This window comes from Mirounga leonina, unplaced genomic scaffold, assembly GCF_011800145.1.
Source record: "Mirounga leonina isolate KUSES-001 unplaced genomic scaffold, KU_Mleo_1.0 Mir_180, whole genome shotgun sequence".
Lineage (NCBI taxonomy): Eukaryota > Metazoa > Chordata > Mammalia > Carnivora > Phocidae > Mirounga > Mirounga leonina.
Window position 1 is genome coordinate 11,495,035 of NW_023270469.1, and position 25,739 is coordinate 11,520,773.

General features: G+C 41.6%; 1 long non-coding RNA gene and 1 other non-coding gene across 2 annotated transcripts in view; one reads left to right on the top strand and one right to left on the bottom strand.

Moving 5' to 3' along the window:
* Positions 1-12,707: 12,707 nt before the first annotated feature.
* Positions 12,708-25,739, bottom strand: part of LOC118023554 — a 24,927-nt gene continuing 11,895 nt past the window's right edge. The window contains exons 5-6 of the long non-coding RNA XR_004682842.1: positions 16,643-16,866; positions 12,708-13,050 (exon numbers count right to left, since the gene is read on the bottom strand). This is a non-coding gene — a long non-coding RNA (uncharacterized LOC118023554). The remainder of the gene's footprint in view (positions 13,051-16,642; positions 16,867-25,739) is intronic.
* On the top strand, positions 25,605-25,735 carry LOC118023911. The gene has a single exon (XR_004682933.1). It is a non-coding gene; the product is annotated as a small nucleolar RNA SNORA63 (small nucleolar RNA).

Sequence of the window (25,739 nt, forward strand, 5' to 3'; positions counted from 1 at the left end):
TCCCATTGCAATTCAATTTATACAAGCCTATGTCTATAGTTGCTTAAAATAGGGTCCAAATGCAATTGTGCTAACCCAGCTTCCTTCAGGTCTCATTGGAGTCCAAGTCACAGCTGTGCACCATCAGGGTGTATTACACCGTCACAGACAACAAAGAAGCAGCACCAAAGAACAAAGGTAATGGATCTGAGTCCTAAGGAAGGAAGACAGAAGTCATGGGCAAGATACAGCAAGTGTGATGCCTGTTGACTTATGTTACAGCCTTCGGGTTTTTTATTCTATTAATTCTATGTTATTATTTAACTTCCTCTTGCATAACCAAAGAAGATATCTTTGTAAGTCTTTGGCACCCTCTTTTGGACAATCCGATTACTTCAAAACTGAAATTTGTTTCAATGAAATGGATTCTGGAGTATGTTATAGGCAAACTGAAATGAAACTTGTATTGAGATTTTTAATATTTTTGTTTTCTATAGTTGATAGACTTTACTTTTAGAGCAGGTTTACATTTGCGGAAAAATCAAGCAGATAACACAAAGCTCCCATACCCTCACCCACAGTTTCCTCTATTATTAACAACTTGGATTAGCATGGTACATTTGTTCAAGTTAATGACACAATATTAGTATATTATTATTAAATAAAAATCCATAGTTTACAGTAAGGTTGTACAATTTCATATGTTATTTTAGTATCAGAGAATAGTTTCACTGCCTTGTGCTTCACATCCTCATCCTTCCTCTCATTCCCCCAACCCCTGTAACCACTGATCTTTTTCATTATCTCTACAGTTTTTTATGTCTCTATAGTTTTCCAGAATGACATAGACACATATACTGGAATAATAAAATACGTATTTTGGGGGCATGTGGGTGGCAGAGACAGTTAAGAGTCCTAAGATCCAGCCCCAAGTCAGGCTCCATGATCAGCGCAGAGTCTGCTTGAGTCTCCCTCTCCCTCTCCCTCTCCACTCCTCCCTGCTCACTTGTGCACTCTCTCTCTAAAATAAATAAGTAAATCTTACTACATATATGTGTGTGTATATTTTTTCAAAATGGCTTATTTCACTTAGCAATATGCACTTAAGAGTCTTCCATATTTTTTTATGGTTTGATAGTTCATTTCCTTTTGTCACTGAATAATATTCCACTGTATGGACGTACCAAAGTTTGATTATCCATTTCCTATTGATGAACATTTTGATTGCTTCCAGTTTGGGCAACTATGAATAAGACTGCTATAAACATTTATGTGCAGGTTTTTTTGTATGTGTTAATGGATATGTTTTCAACTCATTTGGGTAAATACCAAGTAGTTTGCTGGTAAGACCATGCTTAGAAACTGCCCAACTGGGCGCCTGGGTAGCTCAGTTGGTTAAGCAACTGCCTTCGGCTCAGGTCATGATCCTGGAGTCCCGGGATCGAGTCCCACATCGGGCTCCCTGCTCAGCGGGGAGTCTGCTTCTCCCTCTCCCGCTCCCCCCTCTTGTGCTCTCTCACTCTCTCTCTCTCTCAAATAAATAAATAAAATCTTTAAAAAAAAAAAGAAAGAAAGAAAGAAACTGCCCAACTATCTTCCAAAGTGACTGCACCATTCTGTATTCCCACCAGCAATGAATGAGAATTCCTGTCGTTCTGTATCTTCACCAGCTTCTGGTATTATTGGATTTTACCCATGCATATTTGCATTAGTCGTGATGTATAATTTCCTATTCACTGTTGAATTCACTTTGCTAATATTCTTTTGAGGACTTTTGCATGTATTTTCAGAAGATATTTGAGTCTGTTGTTTCCCTTTTTTTCTAATGTCTTTATCTGGTTTGGTGTGGGGGGAGGTTGGTGTAATGCTAGCTTCATAGGATGTGTTAGAAAGTGTTCTCTCTGCTTCTATTTTCGGTAAGACGTTGGAGAGAATTGGTGTCATTTCTTCCTTAAATGTTTAGTAAAATTCATCAGTGAAACCATCTAGAACTGGTGCTTTTGGTTTTGGAATTTTATTAAATAGTGATTCAAAATTGTTATAGATATCACTCTATTCAGATTATCTATTTCTTCTTGTTTGAATTTTGGTGGTTCTATCCAATTGGTCCATTTTATCTAAGTTACCAAACTTTTGTCATAGAGTTGTATAAAAAATTCCTTTATTGCCCTGTTATTGTCCATAGGATGAGTAATGATCAGTTCTTTTTTTTAAGATTGATTGATTGATTTGAGAGAGAGAGAGTGTAAGTGGTGAGAGGGGCAGAAGGAGAGGGAGACAGAGAATCTCCAGCTGACTCCCCACTGAGTGGGGACCATGATGTGGAGCTTGATCTCACCACCCTGAGATCACAACCTGAGCCAAAATCAAGAATCCAACTGAGCCACCCAGGCACCCCAGAGTAATGATCAGTTCTATCAGTATTTTACTTTGTGTATTTTGATGCTGTGTTGTTAGGAACATGCATATTAAGGACCCTGTTTGCATTATGTAATACCTCTCTCTAATCCTGATAATTTTCCTTGTTCTGAAGTCTTCTTTGCCTGAAACATAGTTACCCCAGTTTTGTTTTGATTAATGTCAGCATGGTAGAACTTTCTATAGCCCCTCCCTCTTTAACTATCTGTGTCCTTATATTTAAAATGGCTTCTTTTTTTTTTTTAAGATTTTATTTATTTATTTGAGAGAGAGAATGAGAGAGAGCAAGCACATGAGAGGGGGGAGGGTCAGAGGGAGAAGCAGACTCCCTGCCGAGCAGGGAGCCCGATGCGGGACTCGATCCAGGGACTCCAGGATCATGACCTGAGCCGAAGGCAGTCACTTAACCAACTGAGCCACCCAGGCGCCCTAAAATGGCTTCTTTATAGACAATATATAGTTGGGCCTTTTTTTCTTATCCACTTTAACATTCCCTGTCTTTTAACTGCTGTATTTAGACCATTCACTTTTAAAGTAATGATTGATATTTTGGATTAAAATCTACCACCATATTTATAACTATTTTCTTTGTTGTCCTTCTTTCATTCCTTTGCTTTAATCTTCCCTTCTTTTTCTGCCCCTCTGGTTTTAACTGACCATTTTATATGATTCCATTTTCTCTGTCCTCTAACATATCAATTACCCTTCTTTCTAAAATTATTTTCCTGGCTGCTATAAAATTTGCAGTATTTATTTACAACTAATTACAACTAATTGAAATTCACTTTCAAATAACATCATAACCCTTCATTGGTATTGCAGGTATCTTATGAAAGAATATCCTCAATTCCTTCCTCCCATCTTTGATAACATTGATGTCATTTATTTCACTTAAAATCTCTACCTAAAATCACCTAATACATTGTTGCTATTCTTGAATAGTTTTCTATTGTATCAATTAACAATAATAAAAACAAAATATCTTATTTCACCTTCATATATGTATATCTGCGTTTCTGACATACATCATTTTCCTTCTCCTTTTGACATTTCTTGTAAGGCATGTCTACTATCAACAATTTTCTCCAGTTTTTTGTCTGAGAAAGTAGTTTTTATTTCTCTTTTACTTTTGAAGGATGATTTCTCTGGATACAGAATTCCAGATAGGTGGGTCTTTAAAAAGAAACAAAAAACACTTTAGGAGCACAAGGGTGGCTCAGTTGGTTAAGCATCCAACTCTTCGTTTCAGTTCAGGTCATGATCTCAGGGTTGTGAGATGGAGCCCCACATCAGGCTCTGCGCTCAGCGCAGAGTCTGCTTCTCCCTCTTCCTCCCCCTTTGCCCTTCCCCTGGCTCACACACACACACTCTATTTCTCTCTCTCTCAAATAAATAAATAAATAAAATCCTTTAAAAAAACACTTTAGAGGAGGACCAGCAAGATGGTGGAGGAGTAGGAGACCTAAATTTCGTCTGGTCCCAGGAATTCAGCTAGATAGGGATCAAACCATTCTGAACACCTACAAACTCAACAGGAGATCGAATAAAAGTATAGCAGCAACTCTCTGAACAGAAAAGCGACCACTTTCTGGAAGGTCTCTTCTGATTTGTTTAGTGTATATTTTTCTGGGGTCATGGTTACCCTGTTAGCATTTTGTTCTCTCATTCATCTATTCTCCTCTGGACAAAATGACAAAACGGAAAAAAATCACCTCAAAAAAAAGAACAAGAGGCAGTACTGACTGCCAGGGACCTAATCAATATGGACATTAGTAAGATGTCAGAACTAGAGTTCAGAACGACGATTTTAAAGATACTAGCTGGGCTTGAAAAAAGCAAGGAAGATATTAGAGAAACCCTTTCTGGAGAAATAAAAGAACTAAAATCTAACCAAGTCGAAATCAAAAAGGCTATCAATGAGGTGCAATCAAAAATGGAGGCTCTAAATGCCAGGATAAATGAGGCAGAAGAGAAAATTAGTGATATAGAAGACCAAATGATGGAAAATAAAGAAGCTGAGAAAAAGAGAGATAAACAACTACTGGATCATGAGGGTAGAATTCGAGAGATAAGTGATACCATAAGACGAAACAATATTAGAATAATTGGGATCCCAGAAGAAGAAGAAAGAGAGAGAGGGGCAGAAGGTATATTGGAGCAAACTATAGCAGAGAACTTCCCTAATTTGGGGAAGGAAACAGGCATCAAAATCCAGGAGGCACAGAGAACCCCCCTCAAAATCAATAAAAATAGGTCAACACCCCGACATCTAATAGTAAAACTTATGAGTCTGAGACAAAGAGAAAATCCTGAAAGCAGCTCGGGACAAGAGATCGGTAACCTAAAATGGTAGAAACATTAGATTGGCAACAGACCTATCCACAGAGACCAGGAAGGCCAGAAAGGACTGGCAGGATATATTCAGAGCACTAAATGAGAAAAATATGCAGCCAAGAATACTATATCCAGCTAGGCTGTCTTTGAAAATAGAAGGAGAGACAAAAAGCTTCCAGGACAAACAAAAACTAAAGGAATTTGCAAACACGAAACCAGCCCTACAAGAAATATTGAAAGGGGTCCTCTAAGCAAAGAAAGAGCCTAAAAGTAACATAGACCAGAAAGGAACACAGACGATATACAGTAACAGTCACCTTACAGGCAATACAATGGCACTAAATTCCTATCTTTCAAGAGTTATCCTGAATGTAAATGGACTAAATGCCCCAATCAAAAGACACAGGGAATCAGATTGGATAAAAAAAAACAAGACCCATCGATATGCTGTCTGGAAGAGACTCATTTTAGGCCCAAAGACACCCCCTAGATTGAAAGTGAGGGGGTGGAAAACCATTTACCATGTTAATGGACACCAAAAGAAAGCTGGGGTGGCAATCCTTATATCAGACAAATCAGATTTTAAACCAAAGACTGTAATAAGAGATGAGGAAGGACACTATATCCTACTTAAAGGGTCTATCCAACAAGAAGATCTAACAATTGTAAATATCTAGGCCCCTAACATGGGAGCAGCCAATTATATAAGGCAATTAGTAACAAAAGCAAACAAACGCATTGACAACAATACAATAATAGTGGGGAACTTTAACAGCCTCCTCACTGAAATGGACAGATCATCTAAGCAAAAGATCAACAAGGAAATAAAGACTTTAAATGACACACTGGACCAAATGGACTTCACAGATATATTCAGAACATTCCATCCCAAAGCCACAGAATACACATTCTTCTCTAGTGCCCATGGAACATTCTCCAGAATAGATCACATCCTGGGTCATAAATCAGGCCTCAACTGGTACCAAAAGATTGGGATCATTCCCTGCCTATTTTCAGACCACAATGCTTTGAAACTAGAACTCAATCACAAGAGGAAAGTCAGAAAGAACTCAAATACATGGAGGCTAAAGAGCATCCTACTAAAGAATGAATGGGTATGGGCGCCTGGGTGGCTCAGTTGGTTAAGCGACTGCCTTCAGCTCAGGTCATGATCCCAGGGTCCTGGGATCGAGTCCCACATCGGGTTCCCTGCTCTGCGGGAAGCCTGCTTCTCCCTCTCCCACTCCCCCTGCTTGTGTTCCCTCTCTCGCTGTGTGTCTCTCTGTCAAATAAATAAATAAAATCTTTAAAAAAAAAAAAAAAGAATGAATGGGTCAACTAGGAAATTAAAGAAGAATTTTTAAAAATTCATGAAAACCAATGAAAATGAAAACACAACTGTTCAAAATCTTTGGGATGCAGCAAAGGCAGTCCTAAGAGGAAAGTATATAGGAATACAAGCCTTTCTCAAGAAACAAGAAAAGTCTCAAATACACAACCTAACCCTACACCTAAAGGAGCTGGAGAAAGAACAACAAATAAAGCCTAAACCCAGCAGGAGAAGAGAAATAATAAAGATCAGAGCAGAAATCAATGAAATAGAAACCAAAAGAACAGTAGAACAGATCAACGAAACTAGGAGCTGGTTCTTTGAAAGAATTAACAAGATTGATAAACCCCTGGCCAGACTTATCAAAAAGAAAAGAGAAAGGACCCAAATCAACAAAATCATGAATGAAAGAGGAGAGATCACAACCAACACCAAAGAAATACAAACAATTATAAGAACATATTATGAGCAACTCTATGCCAGCAAATTCGATAACCTGGAAGAAATGGATGCATTCCTAGAGATGTATCAACTACCAAAACTGAACCAGAATGAAATAGAAAACCTGAACAGACCTATAACCACTAAGGAAATTGAGGCAGTCATCAAAAATCTCCCAAAAAACAAAAGCCCAGGGCCAGATGGCTTCCCAGGGGAATTCTACCAAACATTTCAAGAAGAATTAATACCTATGCTTCTGAAACTGTTCCAAAAAATAGAAATGGAAGGAAAACTTCCAAACTCGTTTTATGAGGCCACCATTACCTTGATCGCCAAACCAGACAAAGACCCCATCAAAAAGGCAAATTAAAGACCAATATCCTTGATGAACATGGATGCAAAAATTCTCCCCAAAATACTAGCCAAGAGGATCCAACAGTACATTAAAAGGATTATTCACCACGACCAAGTGGGATTTATCCCTGGGCTGCAAGGTTGGTTCAACATCCACAAATCAATCAATGTGATACAATACATTAAAAAAGAAAGTACAAGAACCATATGATCCTCTCAATAGATGCAGAAAAAGCATTTGACAAAGTACAGCATCCTTTCTTGATCAAAACTCCAGAGTATAGGGATAGAGGGGATATACCTCAATATCATAAAAGCCATCTATGAAAAACCCACAGCGAATATCATTCTCAATGGGGAAAAACTGAGAGCTTTCCCCCTAAGGTCAGGAACACAGCAGGGATGTCCACTATCACCACTGCTATTCAGCATAGTATTAGAAGTCCTAGCCACAGCAATCAGACAACAAAAAGAAATCAAAGGCATCCAAATTGGCAAAGAAGAAGTCAAACTCTCACTCTTTGCAGATGATATGATATTTTATGTGGAAAACCCAAAAGACTCCACCCCAAAACTGCTAGAACTCATACAGGAATTCAGTAAAGTGGCAGGATATAAAATCAGTGCACAAAAATCAGTGGCAATCCTACACACCAACAGCAAGACAGAAGAGAGAGAAATTAAGGAGTCAATCCCATTTACAATTGCACCCAAAACCATAAGATACCTAGGAATAAATCTAACCAAAGAGACAAAGGATCTGTACTCAGAAAACTATAAAATACTCAGGAAAGAAATTGAGGAAGACACAAAGAAATGGAAAAACGTTCCATGCTCATGGATTGGAAGAACAAATATTGTGAAGATGTCAATGCTACCTAGAGCAATCTACACATTCAATGCAATCCCTATCAAAATACCATCCACTTTTTTCAAAGAAATGGAACAAATAATCCTAAAATTTGTATGGAACCAGAAAAGACCCCGAATAGCCAGAGGAATGTTGAAAAAGCAAAGCAAAGCTGGCGGCATCACAATTCCGGACTTCCAGCTCTATTACAAAGCTGTCATCATCAAGACAGTATGGTACTGGCACAAAAACAGACACATAGATCAACGGAACAGAATAAGAGAGCCCAGAAATGGACCCTCAACTCTATGGTCAACTCATCTTCCACAAAGCAGGAAAGAATGTCCAGTGGAAAAAAGACAGTCTCTTCAACAAATGGTGTTGGGAAAATTGGACAGCCACATGCAGAAGAATGAAACTGGACCATTTCCTTACACCACACACAAAAATAGACTCAAAATGGTTGAAAGACCTAAATGTGAGACGGAGTCCATCAAAATCCTAGAGGAGAACACAGGCAGCAACCTCTTCGACCTCAGCCGCAGCAACTTCTTCCTAGAAACATCACCAAAGGCAAGGGAAGCCAAGGGCAAAAATGAACTATTGGGACTTCATCAAGATAAAAAGCTTTTGCACAGCAAAAGAAACAGTCAACAAAACCAAAAGACAACTGACAGAATGGGAGAAGATATTTGCAAATGACATATCAGATAAAGGGCTAGTATCCAAAATCTATAAAGAACTTATCAAACTCAACACCCAGAGAACATATGATCCAATCAAGAAATGGGCAGAAGACATGAAAAGACATTTTTCCAAAGAAGACATCCAAATGGCCAACAGACACATGAAAAAGTGCTCAACATCGCTCGGCATCAGGGAAATCCAAATCAAAACCTCAATGAGATACCACCTCACACCAGTCAGAATGGCTAAAATGAACAAGTCAGGAAACAATAGATGTTGGCAGGGATATAGAGAAAGGGGAACCCTCCTACATTGTTGGTGGGAAGGCAAGCTGGTGCAGCCACTGTGGAAAACAGTATGGAGGTTCCTCAAAAAGTTGAAAATAGAGCTACCATATAACCCAGCAATTGCCCTACTGAGTATTTACCCCAAAGATACAAATGTAGGGATCCGAAGGGGTACGTGCACCCTGTTTATAGCAGCAATGTCCACAATAGCCAAACTGTGGAAAGAGCCAAGATGTCCATCGCAGATGAATGGATAAAGAAGATGTGGTACACACATATATATATATATATATATACACACACACACACACAATGGAATATTATGCAGCCATCAAAAGGAATGAGATCTTGCCATTTGCAACAACGTGGATGGAACTGGAGGGTATTATGCTGAGAGAAATAAGTCAATCAGAGAAAGACATGTATCATATGATCTCACTGATATGAGGAATTCTTAATTGCAGGAAACAAACTGAGGGTTGCTGGAGTGGTGGGGTTGGGAGGGATGGGGTGGCTGGATGATAGACATTGGGGAGGGTAAGTGCTATGGTGAGCGCTGTGAATTGTGTAAGACTGTTGAATCACAGACCTGTACCTCTGAAACAAATAATACATTATATGTTAAAAAAAAAAAAAGAAGAAGAAGAAGATAGCAGGAAGGGAAAAATGAAGGGGGGGATATCAGAGGGGGAGATGAACCATGAGAGACTATGGACTCTGAGAAACAAACTGAGGGTTCTAGAGGGGAGGGGGCTTGGGGGAGGGGTTAGCCTGGTGATGGGTAATAAAGAGGGCACCTACTGAATGGAGCACTGGGTGTTATACACAAACAATGAATCATGGAACATTACATCAAAAACTAATGATGTAATGTATGGTGATTAACATAACATGATTTTAAAAAACATTAAAAAAACCACTTTAAACATTTCACTACACTCTCGTTTGCATGGTTTCTGACAAGGAGTCCAATATAATTCTTATAGGGGTCCCTCTATAGAGAAGTCCCCCACCCTCCTGACTTCTTTCTCTGTCTTTGGGTTTTTGTAGTTTGAATATAATATGTATAGGTATAGTTTTTTGGTGTTTATCCTGCTTGGTATAATCTGAGCTTCTTGGTTCTGCTACTTGGTGACTGACATTCATTTGGAAAATCCTCAACATTATTACTTCAAATATCTCTTCAGCTCCTTTTTCAGTTTTTCCATCTGTTATTCCCATTCTGTGTGTGTTGCACCTTTTGTAACTGTTCCACAGCCCTTGGATATTCTGCTCCATTTTTTCATTCTTTTTTCAGTTTGGGAAGAGAGTGTTTGCTTTGATAGTATCCTATTCATTCTTTATGACGAAAATTTGATTCTTATATTTCAAATTCATAGTCCTAACCCCCAGTATCTCAGAATGTGACTCTATTTGGAGACAGTGTCTTTAAAGAGATAATTAAGGTAAGATGAGGTCACTACGGCAGGTCCTAATCCAATATTACTTGTTTCTTACAAGAAGAAATGAGGACACAGTTACAGAGGGAAAGCAATGTGAAGTCACTGGGGGAAGGCACTCATGTACAAGCCAAGGAAAGAAGCCTTGGAAGAAACCAACCATGCAGATACATTGGTCTCAGATTTTTAGCCCCCAGAATTGTGAGAAAAATAAATTTCTGTTGTTTAAGCCACCCAGTCTGTGGTAATTTTATGGCAGCCCCATGAAACTAATCAAACACCAACCAGAGGATGTGCCCAAGGGCCCTAAAAGCAAGTTTTTTCCAATGTACGTTCATATACCTACATTGCAGCACCAAACTTTTATTTTGAAACCATTTGTTTTCTCTTTGGCTATGTAGAAATAAACAGGGAAAGTAATAATAAGCAGGGAAAGTTAGACAGAAATGTCTCTGCCACCATACAGATTTCACATGGCTCAAACTGTGGGCTGCTTCTTGGAGACTGGGAATTTTTATAATCCCCAAATAATACCAAGGTCAAAGCCAAGTCCATGAGAAGAGCTGTGGGGCTATGCATCGCCTTATGGTATCTCATCATTTTCAAAGTCTCACAGGGACTAGCCCACATGCCCAAGCGAAAAGGGGAATCATGTATAGAAGGCTAGGTGATGAGACTCAGGAAAATTGCAAAGAAGGATTTGTACTGACTATTTTTGTTTGAGCTCTAACCTGTAGTCCAACTTCAATTCTAAGCTCAACTACCAATGAGAGGAAGAAGCCAGACAATTCACTTCACTCCACAAGAAGTGCCAGTTTTCTCATGTGTGAAACAAAAGTATCAATCCATTAGCCAACCTCTGAGGCTTTCGTTTTTATTTTATTTTTTTAAAGATTTTATTTATTTATTTGACAGAGAGAGACATAGCGAGAGAGGGAACATGGGCAGGGGGAGTGGGAGAGGGAGAAGCAGGCTTCCTGCTGAGCAGGGAGCCCAAGGCGGGACTTGATCCCAGGACCCTGGGATCATGACCTGAGCCGAAGGCAGATGCTTAACGACTGAGCCACCTAGGCGCCCCATCTCTGAGGCTTTTAATAGCTCCCAAACTTTATAAGTAATAAAAGCAAAGATAATATCCAGTAAGAAAAATCTGTGATGACAGACTTAAAAGAAGCTTGAATCACTCTCTCTATGGCATCCCCATGACTTGTACAAGTCTGTATGGAAATAACCAAAGGCAAAGCAGTGATCTCACTGCAGTGTAAGTCAGGCAACTGAAGTGATATCAGTGAAAATGTCAGAATAAGAACCTCTGAAAATTTACCCTCTCAGAAAAGCAATGAAAAAATAATGGCAAAGATTGCCAGAACCAACTTTTTCGCAGCTCCAGATATTAAACAAACACTTGTAGTAACCCAAGGACTATTTATTCAAGGAAAAAAATGGCTAAACAGTCATAAGAGCAGCAAGCTTTTTGGTGTTTTCTTTTTTTAAGATTTATTTATTTATTTTAGAGAGAAAGGGAGAGAGAGAATCTTCAAGCAGACTCCCCACTGAGCACGGAGCTGGATGCAGGGCTCAATCTCATGACCGTGAGATCATGACCTCAGCCGAAACCAAGAGTCCAATGCTCAACCAAGTGAGCCACTTTATGGTGTTTTAACCTACCCTAGTACCTAACTGCTGTGGGAGACAGTTTGGCGATTCCTCAAAAAGTGAAACATAGGGGCACCTGGGTGGCTCAGTCAGTTAAGCCTCCGCCTTCAGCTCACGTCATGATCTCAGGGTCCTGGGATTGAGCCCCACGTCGGGCTCCCAGCTCAGCAGGGAGTCTGCTTCTCCCTCTCCCCCCTCCACTCAGGCTCACTCTCTCTCTCTCTAACAAATAAATAAAATCTTTAAAAAAAAAGTGAAACAAAGAGTTACCACATGACTCAGCAACTCCACTCCTAGGTATATACTCAAGAGAAGTGCAAACATATGTTCAAAAAAAATTTGTACACAAATGTTCACAGCAGCATTATTCGTGATAGCCATAAAATGGAAACAAATCAAGTATTCATCAATTTATAAGTGAGTAATAAAATGTGGCACAGCTAGCTGTGCAAGGGACTATCACCCATCCACAAAAAGAAATGAAGTATTGACACTTGCTGCCACATGGATAAATCTTGAAGACTTTGCTAAGGGGAAGTAGTCAGGCACATGATATGACTCAGTTTACACGAGATGTCCAGTATAGGCAAATCCATAGCTACAAAATGTGATTAGTGGTTTCATCTTTTTGGATTAATGAAATATTCTGTAATTAGTAACGACAGTTGCACAACCTTGTGCCTGCACTCAAAATCACTGAAATGTACACTTTATTTTTTTTGAGAGAGAGAGAGAGACAGAAAGAGAGCATGCATGGGAGGGGAGGGGCAGAGGGAGAGAAAGAGAGAGAATCCCAAGCAGACTCCACACCCTGCAGGGAGCCCAATGTGGGACTCAATCTCACCACCCCAAGATCATGACCCGAGCCAAAATGAAGTCAGACGCTTAACCAACTAAGCCACCCAGGCACCCCTGAAATGTCCACCTTAAAATGATGACTCTTATGGTACCTTAATTACATCTCAACAACAACAACAACAACATGCAATTAAACCAAATACTATTATGGATTCAAAAAGACTGACCTTAAGCATGGGGCAAACTAGCCACATCAATAAGAATAAATAGAACACCAGCACTCTGATTTTGACACATATTCTCAATCTTCCAAAAGACCAATGGACTGTTTCCAGTAAAGCATTTTCATTTTAAGCTTCATAATAAGCTGGTCCATTGTTGTCATCATTCCTTGCCTGACATGTGGTTTTATTTTATTTCCACAACATAGTAAATTTTGATAGATCACAGTAATTTCAATCCATGAGGAACTTTCAACTGTAGGAGTGAATTAGAAAGATATTTTTATATTGCCTATTTAAAATAACAGGTCCTAGCACCATGCTTCGGGCAAAATACATCAAAAGAATGAACTGAAGTTTAAGTTTCCTTTTAGATCTCAATTTTTATAACATCACAAAAATTCTCGCCTAAAAGCAATCCAAATTATTCAACTGCAAGATACTCTACATTCACCTCATTCAGCCTGAGGGAAAGAACAAAGTCAGTAGCTGGAGACACTTCTAAGGCTGAAGCACATTCATCTTCTCCTTATACCTTTCTCCGTCACCAATCCCTGAACACGACACTGGTACCCTCAGAGAGAAAAATGCAAGGAAGAACTCTCTGAAAAGTTTTCTGTGATGGCGCATTTACAAAGGTAAATCTCACGTGAAAAGAAGCAATAAGAAATTCAAGTTGGGCGCCTGGGTGGCTCAGTTGGTTGAGCGACTGCCTTCAGCTCAGGTCATGATCCTGGAGTCCCTGGATCGAGTCCCGCATCGGGCTCCCTGCTCAGCGGGGAGTCTGCTTCTCCCTCTGACCCTCTCCCCTCTCATGTGCTCTCACTCATTCTCTCTCTCTCAAATAAATAAATAAAATCTTTAAATAAAAAAAAATTAAAAAATTTAAAAAAAGAAATTCAAGTCATGAAATTTAAATACCATGTCCAACAATTATTGCCATTTTACCCTACCCAAATCAATTAAATTTAACTCTCTCTCTAAATTAGTGTTAGGTAGCACTGAATCCCAATTTGATTTTTAAAAAAATACTTTGTATACTTGCTTCTATTTTATTTTTTTATAATTTTCCTCATCATTTACTTAAGCAAATGAATTTTTTATTTTTTATATTTTTATATGAATTTATTTTTCTTAAAGATTTTATATATTTGATAGAGAGAGATAAAGAGAGGGCACACAAGCAGGGGGCGGGGAGAGGAAGAAGCAGGCTCCCCACTTAGCAGGGAGCCCCACTCGGGGCTCGATCCCAGGATCCCCCGAGATCATGACCTGAGCCAAAGGCAGACGCTCAACTGACTGAGCCACCCAAGCGCCCCTCCTTGTTTCTATTTTAAAAAGTGTCTTGCTGTGATTATGAATGAAATGTGGGAATGAAGTGTGGTTTGTCGGCCTCTAATGCTGTTTATGACGGAGCAGGGTTGATACTCAATTTCGGAGGGCTCTGTGGGGATCTTCACCTAAAAGGGTTTATCTACTGAACTACCCAGACATCCTCATTACAAGATAATTCCAAATACAAAGGAAGTCACTGGCACATTATCCAGGAGCTACTTGGATGACAAGTTTCTATTTAGTTGGGTCTTCCAGGCGTCAATCTGTTTTGTGCAGAGCCTGGTCTTTCACACACACACACACACACACACCCCACTGGGGTTGTGTAACACTGTGGTCCTGCTTAATAAATGCTTCTTAAAAAAATATTATTGGGATATAACTGACATATAAAAAGTTATACACATTTAATGTATACATCTTGATGAGTTTGGACATTTGCATGTACCCATCATACCATCACCACAACCAAGATATGAAACATAACCATAACCTTCCAAAATTTCCTTGTGTTCTTTTGCGGGTTTTTTGTCTGTTTGTCTGTTGCTGATTTGGGGGTTAGAACACTTAATATGAGATATATATTCTTCACATATGTTCAACTTCACAATGTCATATTGTTCACTATGGGCACAACATTGAATAAATGTTTCGTGACAGTGAACATGACATCAGGTACTATTGTCAATGTTCATTTATTTACATAATCAATGATTTTGTATTGACCACTCAATTTGTGCCAGGTCCTGTCTTGGCACCGATGACAGCATGATGAACAGGAAAACAAGGCCCCTGACCTCATGCAGTTTTACATGTAAGTGAAGAGGGGGAGAAAGTAAACACAGCATACATAAACAAAATCATCTCAAATAGCGGTAAGTGCTATGGAGAAAATACAGTTGAATAATAAGATAGGAAGTGACCAGGCAAAACAATGTACAAAGGTTCACTAAAGTGCACAGGGGAAATGGGCAGCTCATCGGGCCGTCCTGCACCTGCAAAAACCAAGGGAGCTCCTATACAGAGAATATTGTGGAAACATGACATAGTCCAATAACGGATGTTTAAAGGCCAGGTAAGGAATCAATGTACCAATAAAAACATCCAACTCACATCAGGTTTACACTGGGTGGTCTGCTTTAAAAAGTCTCGCCTAGGACGCCTGGGTGGCTCAGTCGTTAAGCGTCTGCCTTCGGCTCAGGTCATGATCCCAGGGTCCTGGGATCGAGCCCCGCATCTGGCTCCCTGCCCAGCGGGAAGCCTGCTTCTCCCTCTCCCACTCCCCCTGCTGGTGTTCCCTCTCTCGCTGTGTATCTCTCTGTCAAATAAATAAATAAAATCTTTAAAAAAAAAAAAAAAGTCTCCCCTAAGATTTGGTGGGTATACCTTTATACATATGTAGCTCCAGCCTGTTTCAGCTTTCGAGATTTTATTTATTTATTTATTTATTTATTTATTTATTTATTTGAGAGAGAGAGAGAGAGCCTGCGAGCACATGCAAGCGGAGGGAGGAGCAGAAGGAGAGGTACAAGCAGACTCCATGCTGAGCACAGAGCCTGGCAGAGCCCAGCAGAGCCCGGCAGAGCCCAGTAGAGCCCGATGTGGGGCTCAATCTCACGACCCCGAGATCATGACCTGAGCCCAGATCAAGAGTCGGTGGCTTAACTGACTGAGCCACCCAGGCGCCCCGTCCTGTTTCAACTTTTTTTTTTTTTTAAGATTTTATTTATTTATTTGAGACAGAGAGAATGAGAGAGAGAGAGAGCACATGAGAGGGGGGAGGGTCAGAGGCAGAAGCAGGCTCCTGCCGAGCAGGGAGCCCGATGCGGGACTCGATCCAGGGACTCCAGGATCATGACCTGAGCCGAAGGCAGTTGCTTAACCAACTGAGCCACCCAGGCGCCCCTGTTTCAACTTTTTAAAAGGTGTTTGCCTAGGGGCGTCTGGGTAGCTCAGTCGTTAAGCATCTGCCTTCGGCTCAGGTCATGATCTCAGGGTCCTGGGATCGAGCCCTGTGTCGGGCTCGGCGGGAAGCCTGCTTCTCCCTTTCCCACCCCCCCTGCTTGTGTTCCCTCTCTCTCTGTCTCTCTGTCAAAATAAATAAATAAAATCTTTTTTTTAAAAAAAGGTGTTTGCCTAAAGACTAGCCACAATTCTGATATTTAGCACTGAGAAAAAGCATACTTTCCAACTTTGTCTGGAAGACAGAATGCAGAAACTATAAATCCTGAAATGTCTCACAGAGCTGATATCACCTTCACACTCAGAAGTAGGAAAAGGGATGCAATTTTCCAGTCAACAAATGAACAAGGTCAAAACGCAATTTGGGAGTGAACAATGGTCGTTGCAAATGGTCTAGCTATAGATTATTTACAACCATTTCTTTCAAGACAGCTATCTTAATGCTTCACATGATATTAATTAGGAAACAAACCTCTGAATTTATACAATATCTTTCATGTACTTGATGTAATTTATAAACAGTAATTTATAAAGTTTGTACAATAAAGTACCTGCAAAACTGAGGCAGGGGTGTGATGCTCCTTGCTACATGTGAGAAGCTCAGCGTCGTCAGTGAAGTAGCCATATTCATTTCAAGGGCTAATGGTTGGGCAGAAAGATGGAGAGATGGATGCCAATTCAAGTCGCCTCGGGCATCTTCTGCAATACTGCAGCAGAAAACCTAGGTCAAATATTCCAGTTTATCTTTGTTCTTGGTCCTGGTCCATTTGAGCTCCTGCAACAAAACACCCCTTGTAACTAACAGACATATACTTCTCACAGTTTTGGGTGCTGATAGTCTGAGATCAGGGAGCCAGCGTGGCCGGATTCTGGCAAAACCCCTCTTCGGGGTCACGGACTGCTGACTTCTTGCTGTGTCCTCACCAGTGAAGGGGTCTTGTCGTTTCTAACACACTGGCCAGAGATCAGTCACTAAGTTTTCTTTCCAGGATAACTCTAACCCATGTTCACTCGTAATACCAGAACTTTGGGGGACATAATTATTATTTTTAATATTTTGCTTTGTTAATTTACAAGAGGCTGAAGTGAAATATGTATTATTTGAATTGGATTGTAACTGTTTATCTCAGATTTAATTGATCTCTGCTCTGATTACCAACAGAGAAGCAGCTCCTGTTTGGTGTCCGTGTTGGTCTCCTGCCTACGTTCTGCAGTCTCTCTGGAGGGCTGCAGCCAGAGTCACCCAGCCCGGGGGGGTGTGTGAGGACACATGCATCGAAGGCCGCGCACAGTGCTCCACAGGGGACAAATAAAACAGTGAGTCTCCAATTTGCACTTATCTTAAATTAATAAATAAGAAAGAAGTTAGGCCTCTAATATTGACTTGGGAGAACAATCCTACTGTTTCTGTGTGAAATGGCAGTATGTCAGGCTTGAAGAAAGAATGCAAGTTCACTGCCGTGGTCGAATTTCTTGAAGTGATCAAGAGAACATTGAGACTCAGATGTCTTCCATTCCACTTAAATTAGCTCCACTATAACATAAAACAGGGATCTAATCAGACCTGATGTATAATCTGTAAAAAATTCAAAATTGTCAAAGTCTATGTCATTATTACCACAAGCTGCATAGTTTTATGCATATTTTATAATCTGCATCATGTGTCTACATAGTGCTACATATGTGTGTATATATATATGTATGTATAAATATATTGGATGTTTACTAAAACTGCATTTATTATAAAGGCTGTTCAGCCCAAGTAGTTTAGAGACTCTAGTCTAAAACACCATTTTAATCATATTAATCACTTAACTGATAACTATGTTTACTCTCCACTGGCTACAAGGTATAATCTGAGCCCTTATGTAGCAAATCTGGCCCTTCATGCTGTGGTCCTGGTCCCCTTCCTTATCCTTATTTCCTATTGCTCTTTTATTCCTGCTAATTGCATGGACCCACTCCATCTTCTCTGACCTGGTTATGATATTTTGAATATCTATCTCCTTCTACGTGATATTTCCACTGTTGGGGACGGACTGTTATTTGCCCCCTTCTCCAGTGGAAAATTTCTACACATCTTTTGCACCCTGATAGATGGTCACCTGCTCTGTGAAGAATGCCTCCTTGGTCACTGGGGGTCCACATCTATGTCTCCCCCATGCGGACAGGAGCCCTCTGAGGCAGGAAACACATCTTATTCTTCTCAGCACGTCAGGAATGAATGTTAATCAGTGCCTTCATAAATATATCTAAATCCACTTAGACGTGGAAACCTACCCTTAACGACTGTAATATTTCTCCTACTGGGTCCCAGGAGATTGTCATAGTCAATCTGTGACATGTATGATTGTAGGCAAAATATCTTTATAAATTTTACACTGAAGCAAAAATTCCATGATAACAGATATAGGAATAAAGTAGAGCTCCACAAGACAGACTTTTGTACCCAAACTAATACCAAATATATAATTTCATAGATCTCTTAAAAGAACTTCTTTGTACGGGGCCTTTTCTGAAAAGCATCTCAGTTGTACAACAGCGCCACCTAATGGTAGACTTCAAAACACAGTAAGTCTCTCCTGTCTTCGTGGTGTCAAAGATACACAAAAAGACCTTAGCTTCCGGCCGTGGTGGAATAATGCGGGATGAATCTGCCCTTCCTCCAGGGGAAAAAAACAGATAAGATATACCACACAACTGTTTGCAAGACACTAGATAATGGGCAATTAAGGACAGGAGTCCCGTGAAACAGGAAACAGTTGTTCCCAGATTGCGGCTTTGAAAGAGATCCCAGGCCACAGGCAAGGAGAGGAGTGGGGGGGATGCTGACTTATTAATGAAAATGTGTCAATATTTGCTTATCAATTGTAACTGTGTCACACTAATGCAAGATGTTAATTATAGGAGAAACTGTTTTTAAGAACTCTTTGTATTTTATGCTCATGTTTTCAGTAAACCTAAAGTTGCTCTGCATAGTGTGTGTGGGCAAGGTGTTCGGAGCTCTGGGGATACCCCTCGGCACCTAAATAAAGTTGTTTGAAGAAAGAGCATTAGTCAGGGTTTACTGTATTTGTCCCTCTCCCCCACCTCGGCTGAGGTCCGCCTGGCTGCCCAGCACTCGTTCGATTCCAGGCATAATGCTCTCGATGTTCTCTGAAGTTAATGATATTCTGGATGTGAGGTGACTCTGCAGTGGCCTCATGTCATATTCATGATGATCTGTGTCCTGCTGGTCCTGGGGCCAGTCAGTAGCAGCACATCCAGAGCACCTTAGACCAGACCCAGCTCCCCACTCATTGCTGTGTGCGGTGGCAGTTTGATAGTCAAGGTCGGATTTTTCATTATCAAGATCTGACTTAAAAAAAATTAAAAGATCTGGGGCGCCTGGGTGCCTCAGTCGTTAAGCGTCTGCCTTCAGCTCAGGTCATGATCCCGGGGCCCTGGGATCAAGCCCCGCATCGTGCTCCCTGCTCAGCGGGAAGCCTGCTTCTCCCTCTCCCTCTGCTGCTCCCTCTGCTTGTGCTCTCTCTCTCTGTCAAATAAATAAATAAAATCTTTAAAAAAATAAAATAAAAAGATCTGACTTTATACAGAGACAAAGTGGACACTGGATGGGGTGTCTGGGTGGCTCAATCGGTGAAGCGTCTGACTTCAGCTCAGGTCATGATCCCAGGGTCCTGGGATTGAGCCCCCATGTCAGTCTCCCTGCTCAGCGGAGAGCCTGCTTCTCCCTCTCCCTCTGCCGGCCGCCCCTCCTGCTTCTGCTCTCTCTCACTCTCTCTCGCTCACTTGCTCACTCTCTCTCAAATAAATAAAATCTTTTTAAAAAAGAAAAAGAAAAAAGTGGACACTGGAGATTCTGCCCCTCTGGAGGAGAGACAACATATTTTTGAATAGCTATGACCAATCGAAAATGAATTTGAAGGGCCTGAGTCAAGTTCAGTGGCACCCTTCTGGGAGACATGGTATCAGCAACAATAAAGTTGGAGACCACGCATAAAGACCTAGAAACATCTGACCTTTTACTTGGGTGTAAAGTACACATTCCAAAACTACCAAAAGAGGACAAATGTCAAGACAAAAAAACAAGTCGAGCTAATGGTCAACATAACAGCAAAACACAGTCTTTACCAGCTATATCAGAGTACCAAAGTCAAGTCACTGCCGCTGTTAACATCTGCAAAAGCCTTTGGGAAAATGAAGGAAAAATTCAGGGAGCTCTCAGAGATGCTCTAGAGAAAAATTCTCATCTTCACGGAAGCCTGACACTGTTTTCAAAAGAAGCTAAATGAATGAACAAAAGAGTGAAGACATTTGTTACATAAGATAAAGGAATAGTACAAAAAAAACCTCTTTTTAAAAAGTCAGATCAAGCTTCTGGGCAAACACTGCAGAAGATGAGGGACGGGGCTCCTGTTCCTGGAGAAGGCATGGATGGTGGGAGCCTGGAGTTGGATGAAACAAGTTCACCAGAAGACAAGACCACATGGAAGGTGAACCGAAGGAAAGACAATGATCGGTATGGCTTGAGTTTAAACACTCATTTAAAAACTCCTGAAAAAAAAGAAACCAGTTGCATACTAACTGAACTGAAGAATATGAAATAATAAGGGCCTTGAAAGATCATCTGAAATGTCTCTAAACCGAAAGCTTCACTGCAATCGGCGGGGGGGGGGGGGGGGGGGGCAGGAAGCACAGTTAGAAAGGGAGATGCCACAGCTCCAGTGGAAACTTCACATCCTCCTTCAAGTGTATCAGCATAAAAATTATTTTCACCAAATACCTAATTTACACAGCATGTACCCTGCAGAGATGTACGAGAATCTTTCAAAACCAGATGACAAGACCTGCCATTATTGCAAAGAGCTGGACACCTACAAAACACTAGCCAAAATTCTGTCAGGAAAATTCTAAAGAATCATGTGTTATTATTGAATCTATTCAAAGAAGAGCTCACGACAATGAGTTAGGAGCTCTGCTGGCTGAGAGACACCACCAAAGCCTAAGAAAGTGCATACCTGAGACAAAAAAGAAAAAGAAAAAGAAAAACTGAGAAAGAATGTAAGTTTCCGAAAAAAATATCCTTATGTCCCTGATGTTGCAAATAGGACATCTGGCAGAGGGCAGAGACCACCAGGGCATCCTCTGGATGTCCAGATCCCCAAGGAAGGGGTAGCACTAGGCTGCGGTTGGTTGAGGAGCCAGGGTCCCTCCAAGGATGAGGAGCCCAGGGGAAAGACTGCTCTGGCAGGTCAGCCCCATCCTAACACAGCAGATCTTTCTCAAGATCTCAAGATCGTGAGGGTAACCTGGTCCTCCTGGTGCAGACAGCAGCTTGGGACTTTCTTTTGACTCAACAAATCACAGGATCCGAATTCCATTGACCTAGACTCTGGTCCTCCCCCTTGCCCCTTGCTGGGCTTCAGATGTTTTAGAAAACCTTAAGGGGATTGCTCAGGGGGGATAGGCCTCTCTGGTCTTCCCCCCATTCTGGCCCCACACTTCCTCCCCATCCTCCATCAGCCACAGGAAAAGTCTCTGCATCGAAGGCCATCCACACAGCCTGAAAACAGAAGTGAGTCACCACTGAGCTGACCCCACCTTCCATTGATCCTACAGCTACAGAACCAGAACCACAGCAAGATGTTCTCTCTCCACTAAAATATTTTTCTAATACTATTTTAGTCTTATTGCTAGTTAGCGATCCTGTAATGTCTACAGTGAAAACCACTTGGGATTATACTTCATAGACAATGTTCTATAGTTATGAATTATTTCAATGTGACACTAAGTTAATTGCTTCATTGTATCCTATTTGCAAGCAGCATAATTACAGCTTTTTGTTGTTTTTAGCAAGTCTTCTAAAATAATCCAGGAGGCAAGTATTTCATTTTGCCTTTCTTTTAAAATAATTTTGATGTCGCTCTTCTGGTTTTCTTGCCATTGATTACACAACATCTCAGTGGGGGACCTGATAGAAGTACAACGTTGAGGATTGCAGATTATTTTGTGCCTGATGTGAATGTGAATCAGATTTAACCCTGAGGCCACCTGCCTGCGCTCTGCTCAACCTGTCCTTCTGCCCAGCTGGGGAGGCAAACAACCTTGACTCTGAAAGGCAACCCAGGTTCATAGGTCACGCCCAGCCACTCTTCACCCAGAGCCTGCCCCAGACAAAATTATGATGGTGACCAAGGCTTTCCAGGACCCAAACTCCCTTCCCTGTCCTGTGTCCTGTAACACCCTACCCCATCACAAGCCTGGATTTGGGGCTGGACCGGACCTCGGAGGCTGGCAGTCAACCCCCACCCCTCCTTCCCTGAACTGTCCTTTACAATAGCACACTTAACGGAAACAGCTTAAAACTCCAAATGGGACCATGAGTCCATGATGCTCAAAGCCCACCAATGCCTCCAAATCACACTGAGATTCAAATCCATGCTCCTGCTCCAGACATGCATATGTCCAAGCCCCTCCTACCTAGCCACTGACCATCCTTCTGTCCGACTAGCCTCTCAAGCTCACTTGTGCCATTTCCTCTGCCAGGTACGCCTTTCCCCAGATGGGTGAGTGCTGCCTCCTTCATTTAGACGACAACGCTGGTCCTGTCTTCTGAAAGTGCCCTTTACTGACCACCCCAGGCCAGTGGCTCTGCTCACTCATCCCTCTCTATTCCTTCACCCTATTTATGACCTCAGAGCCATCAGCCTTTCTGAAATCATATTTCCATGTTTATTCACATGTGATTTCTGCATCACTCTCTGCACTAAAATGGCAAGTAGGGCAGAGAGATGATCTTATTTCTGCCAAGCCCTCTTTCCTGTCAAGCACAGGACAGGCACTCAAGGATTTGGGAAACTGAGCAAGAAATGAACAAGTGAGTCCAGTGGGAAGACACCCGTGAAACCTCAGACCTGCCCAAACAGCCATTGTGGGCCTCCCAGTGCAGGACCCACATATGTGTAGAGCCTCCTTGGAGCTTTCCCTGGACCCCGCTGCTCCCACAGGCTGAATGTTCCCTGAAAAACACAGGCTTTGCCCTAGAAATGCTCCTCTGTCAGGCATGGGTTTCAGGCCAAAGACTCCATGTTAACACAGCTCATGGAGAGGGCAGGGGAAGGTCAAGGTTGTGGGGAAAGAGGAGGAGACGTGGAGGGGTAGCCACGCCTCCTGTGCTGGGTGTCGCGCAGGAAGGAGCTCAGGTGCTTTTTTGGTAAAAGAAAAGCCACCAGACCTCAAGGTCCAGGTTTTTCACTGGTTTGGGGAGTCCCTAGCAAGCAGGGACTTGTGAGCACTCAACACTCAGCCCTTCCCTAGGAGTCACGGCTAATATTTGCGAGGCGCAGAACTCAACAAAGCACAGACCTTCACAGGAACTCCACACTGTTCTCTACTTCATCCCCTCAAAACCCACCAGTGGCTCCCCGCTAGTGCAGGGGTCCCATGTGGAGATGAGGAAGCTGAGGCCCAAACAAGTTCCAAATTATGAAACGCTGACACGTGGTTGTCAGCTCATGATCTGAAGCCCAGGGACGAGGCTCACCTCTGTACTTTCCTAGCTGGGTTTCTTTGGGCACTTTCCCCTAAACCTGCTCCCTCGAATTCCTCAACTCTGACAGAGGTGCACAGGTTAAATGAAATGAACTTGCGGAAAACTCTTAGCACATGGTAAAAGAAGTTGCTATTTTTATGATCACCCTCTAAGTTATTGGCGCTGAGTCTGGGGCATCCACCCCAAATTCCCATTCATTTTCCATTCTCTGAAAAGCTGCTCGGCCTCTGTTTAAGCTTTTATTGACTGGCAGACTACACCAAGAGGCAGCATGAGGACCTCTCGTGGGGGAAATGGTCATTTACTCAGGAGGAGCTGCTCCAGAGATTGCAAATATGCATGTGATGGGCCACGTGTGCACAGGTTAGAAGTCTATGAGCACCCTCTTCCAGGGGCAGAGATGCACATCAGTGCGCGCAGGGGGGACAGGGGCTCAGCCCTGAGTACAGATCATGGGAATGGTCCCTGGAGCTGAGAAAGATCAAGGGAAGAGCGGGTCAGTCATTCCAGGCTCACTGTGAGTGGGTAAGAAACAATGGGAGTGTAATTAGCAAACGCAGTCCTAATTAGAACCAAGGGTTCTTTCTGCAAGTGACAGAAACATTTTGGAGGTAACTATGGGAACAAACAGGAGAGGGTCCTTAAAGTAACACTGGAAATTAACTTGTGCTTCTCTGCAACAGTAGCAGCTGAAACCCAGGGGATGCTCCCTCTGCCCCAGCACTCACATCTAATTTGGTATCCCCAGAATTAGGGTCTGAGCCTCTTATCAAGTTCAGAGGGTGGCAAGGTGTCTGCCTCCCTCCCGGCCGTTGGTGACCTGAAAAGCTTTCACACAGACCACTCACTGCCCCATATGGGAACTTGATAGGACTGTAATTCTTAAATAATTCTCTAGAACGGTAGGTGTTTCCAGTGTGGCTCTTGAAATTCAGTGTCTCCATGTTGTTCTATTTGTAGGTGGTATTTTGTGGCTACTAACGAGTCCACTAACATAATCAGAAACACAGAATTTTCTTTTTTCTTAAAATGAGACTTTTTCTTTCTTCTGCTTTCACTGCTGGTATATAAGCAAGAATAGTATTTTGGTTGGCTCTGTTTAACAAGGCCCCATAACACGAACACTAACGGAATTTTACATGAGTGGACTCCCAAGATTTGGAATGCAATGTTTATTTCATTTGTAACAAGAGCTGAGTTACTCTAGTTATAACACTAATATTTTTTTTGTTTTTTGTTTCTGAAGAAATCAAAATATTTATTCGAGGTCTTAGGGATTGCAATCTGAGAGGCACAGAGTCGACTGAAATCAAAAGTATGCTCCAGGTTGCTTGCACGCATAGAATGAAGGCTTATAAAGGTAAAAACCAAGAGGTTATATAACTTCTTTTGATAGAATTATGATTGGTGCTGGCAGAATTTAAACTATCTAATGCATCATTGGATATTTAGCCAACAGAATTTTCATGATCTTTCAGTCCAAAGTAGAAGGATGTGTTTCAGGAGGTTGTCCAGTTGCAATTGACAAAACTCAAAAGTTCATGGTGCTTTGAGAATTGGAACAGGAGACTTGCATGGGCCCTACTTCCTCAGTATCCTTTTGACTCTATTTTGAGTGATTTTCTTAGCAATGCTGACTTCATTTTGAATCTTCTTTCACAGATGAGAATCCAGGATGCTTTCAAGAAGCTATTGATAGTGACTAACACATAACACTAATATGTTTAACAAGATCAATTTTTGATTTAAGAAAGGGTAAGGCTGTGAAACATTTTGTATGGCCAAGCATCCCTTTCTTCACTATTCATCATGTGTAGGTGTAACAACGGCTCAACGAGTCAGTGTTCTCCACCACAAGCCTGATTGACATCTGCCAGAACGAGCCTTTCAAAGAACACATTTCAGTTAGGTTTGGCACAGAAGAAGTGGGGTCATCAGAATGTTTAAGAGAAACACTGATGCAGGATCTAGTTACAATGTAGCTGTAAAGTGCTGCCTTGTCTTTGCCCCCTGCTCGAAATAAAGCTGTTACCTTTCTAGCCCTGTCCGCCATGGTGCTTAGCAGCCAGGGATGCATGGTCTCAGACATGTTT